Source organism: Magnolia sinica, chromosome 10, assembly GCF_029962835.1.
Source record: "Magnolia sinica isolate HGM2019 chromosome 10, MsV1, whole genome shotgun sequence".
NCBI classification, from domain to species: domain Eukaryota; kingdom Viridiplantae; phylum Streptophyta; class Magnoliopsida; order Magnoliales; family Magnoliaceae; genus Magnolia; species Magnolia sinica.
In genome coordinates, this window is record NC_080582.1 from 8,309,713 (window position 1) to 8,322,325 (window position 12,613).

Genomic DNA, 12,613 nt, shown 5'->3' on the forward strand with positions numbered 1-12,613 from the left:
TTTAGGTAATTTAACAAACCTTAGACTATTGTTCCTCTACCGCAATCAAATTTCTGGTTCAATTCCTCCACAATTTGGGAATTTAATGAATCTCAACATTCTTGATCTGTCTGATAACATTCTAACAGGTTCTATCCCTTCCACTTTAGGGAACTTGACAAAGCTGACACTCCTCTTCCTCTTTCAAAATCAAATTTCTGGTTCAATTCCTCCACAATTTGGGAATTTAATGAATCTCAACATTCTTGATCTGTCCGATAACATTCTAACAGGTTCTATCCCTTCCACTTTAGGGAACTTGACAAAGCTGACAGTCCTCTACCTCTTTCAAAATCAAATTTCTGGCTCTATTCCTCACAATTTGGGAATTTAATGAATCTCAACAATCTTGATCTGTCTGATAACCTTTTAACAGGTTATATCCCTGCTACTTTAGGAAACTTGACCAAGCTTACTTTCTTGTCCCTTATTGACTGTCAATTATCTGGTTCCTTGCCTCAAGAAATGACAAACATGACAAATCTTTCTGAACTCTACTTGGATGGCAACAGCCTCTCTGGCTATTTACCTCAGTTATGCCAGGGCAGATCTCTTCACGTCTTCAATGCTGTTGGCAACCATTTCACTGGTGAGATCCCAAAAAGCATCAGAAATTGCACTAGCTTAAGAAGAGTGCGACTTAATGGAAACCAACTTGCTGCAAATGTATCGGAAGCCTTTGGTGTATACCCACATCTCTCATTCATGGATGTCAGTGACAACATGTTGTTTGGTGAACTCTCACCAAATTGGGGAGAATGCCGAAATTTGACAAAGCTACAATTATCCGGGAACATGATCACCGGTAGAATTCCTCCTGAGATAGGGCAGTTGATGCAGCTAAGTGTGCTTGGTCTTTCTTCAAACCAGCTGGTAGGCGAGATTCCAAAGGAATTTGGGAGGCTGACTTCTTTGTTCAACATAACTTTAAATGAAAACCAGCTTTCTGGTCTGATACCCCAAGAGATTGGAAAACTATCCAATTTAGAGGTTCTTGACTTGTCAATGAATCACCTAAGTGGTCCAATACCACCTCAATTAGGTGATTGCTTCAAACTCCAATATCTGAAATTGAGCGAAAATTTTTTAAATGGAAGCATTCCTTTTCAGATCGGTAACCTAGTATACCTACAGGGTTTACTAGATCTAAGTCATAACTCCCTCAATGGACAGATATCACCACAACTCACGAAATTGATTCGGCTAGAAGAGTTAAACCTCTCCCACAACATGCTGTCAGGCTCCATTCCACCTTCTTTTGAAGGGATGTTCAGCTTGCAATCCATTGATTTTTCATTCAATGCTTTGGAAGGTCCTCTTCCCAACAGCAAAAGCTTTCAGAAGGCTCCTGGAGAGGCATTCATAAATAATAAAGGCCTGTGTGGTGAAGTGCAAGGTTTGCGACTTTGCAATGCCTCTTCAATCAATCGTGGTGATGCGATGAAAGGTCACAGAGTTGTGATCCTCATTATTCTTCCTGTCTCAGTGGCCTTGTTTCTTTTATTTGTAATCATTGGCATTTCTTCCATTTATTACCAAAGAAGAAGAAATATAAAGAAAGGAGTTCTTGAGAGGAGCAACGGAAATCCATTTTCAATATGGAATTATGATGGGATTGCTGTGTTCGAAGACATCGTGGAGGCGATAGAGGGTTTGACGACAAATACTGCATTGGAATTGGAGGGTATGGAAAAGTTTACAAAGCAAATCTACTAGTAGGTCAGGTAGTAGCTGTGAAGAAACTTCACTCGCTCGAAGGAGGGGATCAATGTGATCAAAGAAGTTTTAGAAATGAGATACAAGCATTAACCGAAATCCGCCATCGCAACATAGTGAAGCTTTATGGCTTTTGCTGCCATGCTCGATGCTCGTTTCTCGTCTATGAGTACATGGAAAGGGGAAGCTTGGCAAGTATCCTAAGTAATGATGAAGGAGCTGCACAGTTGGACTGGACTCTAAGGGTGAAGATTATTAAAGGTGTGGCCCATGCTTTATCTTACATGCATCATGATTGCACCCTGCCAATTGTCCATCGAGACCTATCAAGCAACAATGTTCTGCTGAATTCAGAACTTGAGGCTAGTGTTTCTGATTTTGGCACTGCACGATTGCTGTTACCTGATTCGTCCAATTGGACTATGCTTGCAGGCACTTATGGATACATCGCTCCTGGTTAGTCACTAATATATTTTCAACACTGAATAGTTTTATCATAAATTAGCCTTTATTTTTCTTAATATTTTCTATTTTTTGTTGAAATTATTTACTATAAAATTTGTGCATTAGTTACCACACTACTGTCAAATGGGGCAATATTCTAAGGCAACTGGAATATGAGAAAATTCATATTTGAAAATCTTAAGAAACTTTCACCACATTTTATTAGCTATTAAATTTCTGGCACTGACCATTTTTAACTGTACATTTATTGGCCACCAATTGGTTAGATAGAATCCTTCCATAAGCGTTAATTTCTGGGATCTTCTCTATCTACAACATGGGTCATGTTTCCATATGGTCTGGATTGATTTACATGCATACCAAGTTTAGATGGACGAGTAAAGGGTCGTTAATAAATGATTGAAAAAGCTCATGTCTTCTAGCCCATGCATCGGGAAATGGAAATTAGATTGCATCAGGAAATGGAAATCGGATTGTGTACTTAGTTGAGCCCACTGTGAATGTATGTGGTTTATCCACGCTGCCCATCCATTTTTCTGACTAATTTTAGGGGTTAAGCACAAAATTGAAGTATATCCAAAGCTCAAGTGGACCATACCACAGGAAACAATGTGGAATAATGATTTCCGTTGTTGAAACCTTCCTAGGGTCCACAGTGATTTTTATTTGTCGTCCAACCTGTTCATAATATCACAAAGACATGGATGAAGAGAAAACACAAACATTAGCTTGATAAAAAACTTCTGCGGCCTCCAAGAAATTTTCAATGGTAGAGGTTCAATCATACTGTTTACTGTGGTGTGGTCAACTTTAGATTTTGATATGCTTATGTTTTGGCCTCAAGCCCTAAAATTATCTTTTAAAATGGATGAACGGAGTGGATAGATTAAATAAATAACAGTGGACCCCACTGGTACTGTGTTACTCAGCACGCAATCCGCTTCGCAGGAAATGTGGCATCCTATAGCATGAGCTTGGGCTTTCCCTGTTATATAAGGGTTCCACAGCTCTAAGATCCAGACTGTCCATGTGATGTCTCACACAATGAATGCCCCACACAACAAAAGAAGTTTCTAGAGTCTATGGTCTTTTTTGTTGAATGTGCGCAATTACCTTTTTTTCTTGATCATCTATCCGTTGGCCACTAAAATGGTTAGGATTTCCAATTAGAGAATTGCCAATGCGTGAGCCATCCAAATTGGGGCCCACCATGTCAATGGTTTGGATCCTGGAACTATGGACCTCACTAGTATAGACTCAAAACCTTAGATACTCTTGAGTGCGTTTGTTGGTTGTTTCCTTTACTTCTTAGGTAGAGAAAGAGTTTATCTACTGATGATTAGCAAAGAATAAAGAATATGATTGAACAATCTTCTATCATGTAGAGCTTGCCTATACAATGAGGGTGACTGAGAAATGCGACGTCTATAGCTTTGGTGTTGTGGCACTTGAAGTGATGTTTGGAAGGCATCCTGGGCAACTCATCTCCTCCTTGTCATCACCAAATAGAGATGATCCACTGCTAAAGGATATGTTGGACCAACGTCTCTCCAATCCGACGGCGGAGGTTGCTCACGAAGTCATATTTGCAGTGTCCATGGCCCTTGCATGCATTCGGCCGGATCCTGACTCTCGGCCAACCATGCACCATGTGGCCCAGGAGCTGTCTGTTGGTGGGCCTTCTTTCTCTCTAGAGCCATTTCATGCACTTACATTTCGTCAACTGATGGATCTCAAGGTATAATTGGGTGTATGAAAATCAGTGAGGTTGTGGGCATGTAGTGGCAAGAACATTATTGCTGTGTGTGTCTATTGTATGAAAATAATCAACCGTGGAGGTGTTTTTCTTTGATGTGTACACAGTTCAGTGTGTGGATTTGATGTTTATGTAGAATATATATTTCTAGAATTGGTGATAAAAACCAAAATGTAATAAAAGTAGGATGAAAGAATAAAGATGTTTTCTTGTTTGATGGTTATCTTCTAACCCAAGGTTTTTATGCCCAAGAAGTTAACTACTAGGGATTGTAATCCTTTTCTGTGATACCTTTAATATGGATGGTTGAGATTGTTTTCGAAAAATAGGTCCAATCAACCATTTGATATGTTGTGGATTGCTTTTTTATATACACACACACACACACACAAAGATAGGTGGGCCCATTATAATGTTTATGAGAAATCCACCATTTTTGTTCATTTTTCTGATCATGTTAGGACGTGGGAAAAATAATGAGGTATATATATAATTCAACCGGGCCACACAACAAGAAAATGTGAGTAGTTAAATGCCTACTGTTGAAACCTTCCTAAGGTCTACCATTATTCTTATATGCCATCTATATTGTTCACAGGGTCATTCTTAATAGGTTGAACTGAAAAGACAAAAATATTAGCTCAATCCAAAACTTCTGTAACCCACCAATGTTCACCAGCAGACATCCTCACTATTTCCTATCGTGAAGCCTACGTAATTTTCGGATCTGCCCCACTTTTTGTCTCATGCCCTAACATGAAATAAAAAAGCAGATGGACGGTGTGGATTTCTCACAACATGATAGTAGCCCTAACTAACTTCCTATCACATTAAGTTTCCCGAGAGGTTGTCGCATCTTCCCGCACATTTTGAATGTTTATCATCCAACGGCTCACACTAAGACACGACTTGACCGTATGTTATGGTTCTATGTGCTCGACCTTACAGTACCATTTCCCCACACACACATGCTCACCTAGGTAATAGTTCTCACCAAGAACACGTGAAAACATTTTTAAAACCTATCTCCTGTGATATGACTTCAAGATCTAAGCTATCCATGTGACGCAGCACCCCATGAAACTCCATTGCAGAACTTTTACCCTAACCCAAAACTTTGGTAGACAATGGAAAAAAAAAAAATATGCCCCTTGATTTGCCTTTCTTTTTCCATGGCCTACCAAAGTATTAGATCAAAGTAAAAGTTGGACCATAGGGATATCATGGGATGCTGCATCATGTGGACAATTCAGATCTTGCACTCAGAACACAAGAGATGAGTTCTCAAAAAGTTCTCATGAGTTCTCGTGAGAATTGATGGGCAGGTGAGAATACCTGCGCACCTACACACGTGCGCACCTTTGTACACGTGTCATGGGCATCTAATCTGAACAGTCCATGTGATGTGGAATCCCATGAAACCCCAAGGGACAAATTTTCACCCTGATCTAAAATTTTGGTAAGCCATACCAAAGGGAAATGAAAATCAAGGAAACTATTTTCATTTTTCATGGCCCACCAAAGTTTTCAATCAAAGTAAAAATTAAGCTAGGTGGTTTCAAGAGGTGTTGCTTCACGTGGACCCTTCAATTGGAATATAATAAATGAGACTTGTTTCTAACTCATGTTTACGGGAATTTTTCTTTATTGAGTTTCAAGAAATCGTTCTTTCTCGGGATTCTTGTTATTAGTATTCTTTACTACATGTACTTTAGACGAGGCATTCCCGTTTTCATTTTTTAATCTTTTTAACAAGCTTCTTTTCAATTTGAAAATGTTTGAATTTGTTCTAAAGAAATGTCCTCAGTTTTATATAACAACTTCTTTCTATAGTCATTCCACATCGATGGCAATTTGGTGATTATAGCCCTGACTTGGAATGATTAGGAAGATCAATTTTAATAGCCTTGATTTTATTAACTATTAGTTGCAATTCTTGAATTTGAGGTAGCGATTTATTATCTACCATGTTATAGTCGAAGTACGGCTATGAGGAATTTGATTGTATCTTCTTCTTCTTGACTTTGTATTTGAATTCGGCATCTAAATTTCATAATGATGGAAATTAGCAATTGCATGTTTCTTAGCGTCGCATCTTCCAATATGTATTTCTTTTCTAAAGCGGTTCATATGTCTTTAGTAGACACGTAAGAAGCATACACATCATATAGTTCGTTGAATAAAGAGTTTAGAATATAGTTTTTACAATTATTTTTATCCGCTACTTCGGTTTGATTTGCTGTTGGATCTATAGTAAATGATTCGAGATAGTATGTATGAAACTTTAAGGGTGGTCAATGCGAACATCAAGATTATTGGAATATTTGGTTGAATTAAATAGACTATTAAAATTGAAAACCAAAAAAGGAAAATAAGATTTTAAGAAAGAAGAACTTATTGAATTGAGTTGAGGCGTGATCTGAGTCACTCGTCTTGAAATCGAATTTGCTCTTCTCCAGCGTCCCAAGTGCAACAGTTTTCAGAGCAACGACCTCCAGGATATAACGACTATAACCCGGTCCCAACAGTGCATTCGTTGTACTGGCTCGAACCACTTGTAGTTTAATTCGAAAGTGCTGAGTTGACTCTGCGTGACTCAGTAAAATTCTTAAAACCGTATTAGAGAGAGTTTTATAAGAGAGATAATAATTTCGTATATTTGAAACTGGAATCGGAAGTCTTTATATAGACTCTAAAGTGGTGCATAAGCACTGTTTACAAAAGGTTAGGTCCGTTGGATTTAAACCCAACAGGCGCGTGTGGTCAATGATATAGATTAGAGCTATTAGCATAACCCCCACAAGACCAAATTCACATGCCTCCCGAATGATGCTCGAGCCCTAATGCAAAAGGCCTATCTTATAAACAAGAGAATTTCCTTTGTCAAATCCGATGTGAGACAAAACCCACACCTCAAAAACACCAAACTTTAAATATGGAGGGATCTACAAAAAAATTGAAAAATTAAATTTTAATATTATTTTAAAACAAAATACAACACCTGCATCAAATGGGTCATCTCCCAAGTACATGTTGAAGAATGCTTTGCACAGTATCTCGCTCTCCACTTCACTGATGACCTCTCCTTTCACTGAAGAATCATAGTAAAGAAGATGTCAGTGGGGCCCACCAAAGTGGGACCTACCTAATATAGTTGGTGGGTCATATTCATTGAGCAGTAGCGAAAAATCCAAACCGTCCATCACGTGGGCCACACTGTCCACGTGGGCCTAAAAATCAGGCTATTTCACTTCTCAGGTAGCGCATAGAGTACAAACGAACGGATGGCTTAAAAAATTCTAGCCGTCCATTTGGTATTTGCACTGTGGCTGCCTGATTGAAATGGTAAACAGGATGGCCCACCTGATGGAATGCTCGGATCTTTCACATTTGCAACATTGGCATGTGCCCTTGTGCATGTATAACCCAGCCCGTGAAAGGGCCCACCCAAGTTAATATGGCATCAGTAGGGAAGATCCAATCCGTCCATAAGGTGAGCCCACACTGCCATCTTTTTATCGCGGTGCCCTCATCGGATGGCCCGCAACGTACAAAACAAGCAGACGGCATTTTCAGCCGTTCATTATTTCATTCATTGTGGATTACCGGACTAGGCCTAATTTTTGCATCAGGGATCTCAAAGTGAGGCCCACCTGATGGACGTCATGGATCTTGCAAACTCATGCTATAAAATAACTTTACCAAATATCCGCAACCCTAATACAATGATCCAGCTGTGAAATTGTTCATTAGGTTCTGGCTTTAGATTTGTGGGGCCAATAGTCCAGTGATCCAAACCGTTCATATGATGGGACTTGCCCATGGACTAAATTTTTAATTGGAAAATCACATCCGTAGAATATTTAGCTTTTTAATGTTTTATCAGTTCTTTAACTTCTTTGTGGGCCACCAATTCAAAGGTTTGGGATTTTTCTATCTCGGATATTTTTCGTGCACCATCCGCGGTGGTGTCCGTAATATCAACGGTTTGGATCTGTAAAAAAATGGGTCCATAAGGCTAAAGGAAGAGATTAGAAATTTAAAATAACCTTTTGTTTGTAAAATAAAACCAGGAAGCTTGGTAATGCAGATAACTGAGCCAGCAGGAAGCTTTATGTCATCCCTAGCCTCTCCTAAAACCCTGCACATTCCATGCCACGTAATCATCATACCATGTATGTATGCATGCATGCATGTGTATGTATGCATGCATGTACATATGTATCTAGGTATGTATATTTGCATGCATGTATCCATACATATGCATGTTGTAAGTATCATGCATCTGCATATGTATTTTGTATGTATATATGTATGCATGCATATATCTGTGCATGTATGCAATTAGGAGAATGATCCCATGATATGTACGTAGAATCTAAACCGTGCATCTGGTGCAACTCTTCATTTTCACGTTACATTTAAAGAATCATCCTGATACAAAATTCAGATGGGCCACACCAAAGGGAGAGAAGTATGATCACATTTAAAACATATATCTTCACGTGTTGTGGCCCACCTGACTTTTTGAATGGCCTATTTTTCGTGCATCCCTTCAACCTTGCATTTAAACACCCGGCCGGATCCAACAGTCCATGTGGAAGTTTCTATAGTGGGTCCGGCTGGATTGTTCATCAGACGGACCACGCTTGTGTGATGAAATGGACGGTTTGTACGATGAAGTATCTATATTTAACATACACACGTGACCCACCTAATCAACGGTCTGCCTTGATTTTCAGGCCATGCAGCATAAAAAGTAGTAACAACCTATTGGACAGGTTGCTAAACAAATGGTCGGCTAAGTAAAACTGTCCAACAGTACAAATTGAACGAAAGAAGATCCGACAAGGAAGCGGATTGGCTACTCCCCTTGACAGCAGCCAATTGCTGGTGGTCGGTGATCTGTGGGCCACCATGATGTATGTGTTTCATCCATGCTGTCCATATATTTTTACAGATCATTTTATGGTATGAGACCAAAAAATGAGGTATATCCCAATCTTAAGTGGACCACATTACAGGAAACAGTGTCGAATGAAGGTCGACTATTAAAAACTTTTTGGGGGCATAAAAGTTTTGGATCAAGCTGATCTTTGTTTTTTCCCTTCATCTGGGTATGTATGACCTAATAAACATATTGGATGTCAAATAGACAGTACAGTGTGGGCGTTAGGAGGATTTTAATGGTGGATATTCAATCACTAGTGTTTTCCTGTGGTGTGGTCCACCTGAGATTTATATCTCTCTCATATCTCTCTCAATTTTGAGATCAAGTCCTAAAATTATCTTTAAAAATGGATGAACGGAATGGATGAAACACATACATCATGATGGATCCCACAGAGCACCGACCGACCGTTAGCCACGGGCTGGTGGCAGGGGTAGCCAATCCGTTTCCGAGATTTTAGGCCACGCAATCTGCTTCGGTAGTGACGCCTCCAGGGAAGTGGACTGCGTACTGAGTAAACTGTGGGGCCAGTTTGATTTATATATTTTATCCCCTCCATCCATACATTTTATCAGATAATTTTAGGGCTTGAGACTAAAAATGGAGGCAAATTACTACCGTTGAAACCTCCCTGGGGTCGACAGTGATGTTTACATGCCATCCATACCGTTTATAACGTCATTCCTACCGGAATGAACTGAAAACATAAATATTATCCTAATTCATAACTTATGTGGCCCCATTAATATTTTAACTGTGGACGTTTAATCATCACGTTTTCGGCTCACTTGATTATTGGATCCGGTTCATTTTTGCATCCATGTCCTAAAATGAGCTAACCAAACGGATGGACGGGGTGGATTTCTCACAAACATCATGGTGACGCACCTAAGTTTACAGCTCTGGAACTTCCTGTTAAAGGCTTAAGCAGGAAATCCGCGTCTAATATCATCGGATGGCCCACAACGTACAAAACAAGCAGACGGCATTTTCAGGCGTTCATTATTTCATTCATTGTGGATGACCATCCGCATATTCAGGCTGCCAAAGACGATCTCGAGGCGGGCCGCCATGATCGGATCACCGTTGATGGATGCATCATACATTTCTCGGTTTGGCCCATCGGATCCGCTGGGTTTTAGTAGCTCTTTCAATTTCCTGGAATCAGCATAGATTCTTACGACCGCACATCTTTCATCATTTTTTTTTAAAATTCATAGAACAAGCTTATTCTATAAGATGGTGTGTACAGCCCAAATCCAATCCATTCGAGGTGGACCCCTTCAAGTTCACTGTCTATACCCTGTCCATCCGTTTTGTGAGCTCATCAGACACACCATAGAGAACAGTTGTGATGTGGACGGTCACCATTGCGACCTTCCAGATTGTATGGAGCCAAACTAGGTTTTGTATATGCCTTCCAATCCATTTAGAAGATATGTCCCATCAGGATGTGTGGACACCCCAAAAATTAGGCCACTCCAAGACCCCACATTTGGTCAGGTTGGGACTGACAGTGGGGCCCACATTGATATATGTGTTGTATATCCATACCATCCAACCGGTTGATAAGGTCAAAAACATCTGGATGAAGGGAGCTAATAAATATCAGCTTCATCCAGGAGAAGTTTTTAATGGTCAATCACCACCATTTCCTGTAGCATGGTCCACCTGAGATTTTGTTGTACTTCATTTTTTGGAGCCACGTCTTAAAATCAGCAGGAAAAATAGATGGACAGTATAGATATACAACACATACATTAAGGTGGGCCCCACAGTTACATCCTAGTAAAGCCAGTCCAGTCTTACTTGACTGAATCCACGCCCCTCCAAAACTTAGGTGGGCCACACCATGTGATTTTAGCGACGGATGTTGAATGTTATGCACACATCTTAGTGGGACCCACATACCATGTTGTTGATTAAGCTTATCGTACAAACAGTGCAGAGGAATGGCTTCTTTTAATCTCTGGAGATGATTTATCCGATTAAAAAGGAGGTTTGCATGCAACTAGTTGGACCTTTTGTTACTTTCCAATTAGCTTATAATTCCCAAATTAGCATTTTTGTCTGATATCCAACCCCTACAAAAGTTTGGTCCGTGAACCCACTTATCAGGTAAACCTTAATGAGTGGTCCAACTCAATATATAATTATGGCCCACCTAATGAGTGGATTGGAATGATTTTCATCGCAGGCAAGGAAGGCCCCATAAAAATTGGACACCTGAGATCATTACACCATTAGAGGTGCTTCTATTTATAGTTATGAAGAGATAGTAGCATAGGGGAAACTTCCTTATTTAGTAGGTGCCTGTTTTAGATGGATTAGCATCCATATCCTATAGGGAGTCTCCCGAGATCCTCAACAGAGGATCTCGGGACCTCAAGCTTATCGTGGATTAGCTTCCACGATCCTTGGAGAAGACAACGGGTCGTTCCCTTGGATAAGGTCGGACCGCGGACGCGGACAAGGTCGGATGAGTTTCTCCCCAACTGCCGACCTATCCTTTCAATTAAGAAGAACATCATTACAGAAGGTTTTTGTAATGTCTAATTTTTGTAGCCTTTAACTTCTTCATGAGTCCTGATGGTCTCTTCAAGTCGCTCCTCGGAGCGTCCATTCTAAGTCATGCCGACCATTGGGCCAACCATAGTTGTGCTGACCATTAGGTCGACCTTGGTCGAGCCGGCCATTAGGCATCGAGGCATGCTAGGTCCATTTTTCCCATAACATTACACATTGCATGTGCACTCGTACTTGTGCATGAGGATGCACAAAAATTACCAAACTCTAGATAAAAAATTGTAGACCGTTGTAAATTCTCAAGCCCAAATGTTAAACTATGGGTACAGGGCCCATGGACTCGAGCAATTTGTCATATGTTTAGCTTGGCCTAGCCGATGGTTTGAACCTCTAGCCGCCAAGGTCCTTGATTGAAGCACAACATGCCAAAAATAATAGTTCCGGATAGGGTTGTAAATGGGTCAGCAGACCTAATGGAGTACCCATTCTCAACCCAGCCTAGACCCGGCCCGTTTGTTAAATGATACGAATTTGGGTCAAAGAACAAACTTAGTTGCTAAACGGGTCTGGATCTAGTTTCCTTTATATTAGGCCCCACTCAATCCGACCTTTACCCATCTAGTAGTACATTGGCGAGTTTGGTATATTTTGCAAGGGATATCCAAACTCATATTTAAACTTGGTAATACCTTGACAATTAACATGGAAAAATTAGAAATCTATCTCATGTTTAACTGAAAATACGAGATACCACAGAATCCAAATCAATGTGCAGAAGATGGTGGGCTTAGCAATTTTTTAGTTAGCTTGTTAGTACACCCACTGTCAGTGTTAGCCATCCCCAGTAGGGAATCGATAGGAAGACCTCAATGTTGAAACAAGGTATCTTTCACTCAATCTACCACTTGAGCTATGGATCAATGTGTAGTGGGCTTAGTAATTTAGGATGTACGCGAATCTCCCTTAAGTGGGTTTGGTTCAAGGTCTAGATATCCCTTAACTAGGACCATTAAACCTGGCACATTTATAAATAGATCTATGTGAATCTCTTTCTACCCAACCTATTAAACCCGACACATTTATAAATAGATTTATGTGGATCTCTTTTTACCATTCCCAAACCCATTTATAAATAGATCCAATGGAGTTGACTTAGACCT

At 40.1% G+C, this 12,613-nt stretch overlaps 1 pseudogene; it reads left to right on the forward strand.

Moving 5' to 3' along the window:
• Positions 1-398: 398 nt before the first annotated feature.
• LOC131257909 (MDIS1-interacting receptor like kinase 2-like) overlaps positions 399-12,613 on the forward strand; it is a 45,503-nt pseudogene continuing 33,288 nt past the window's right edge.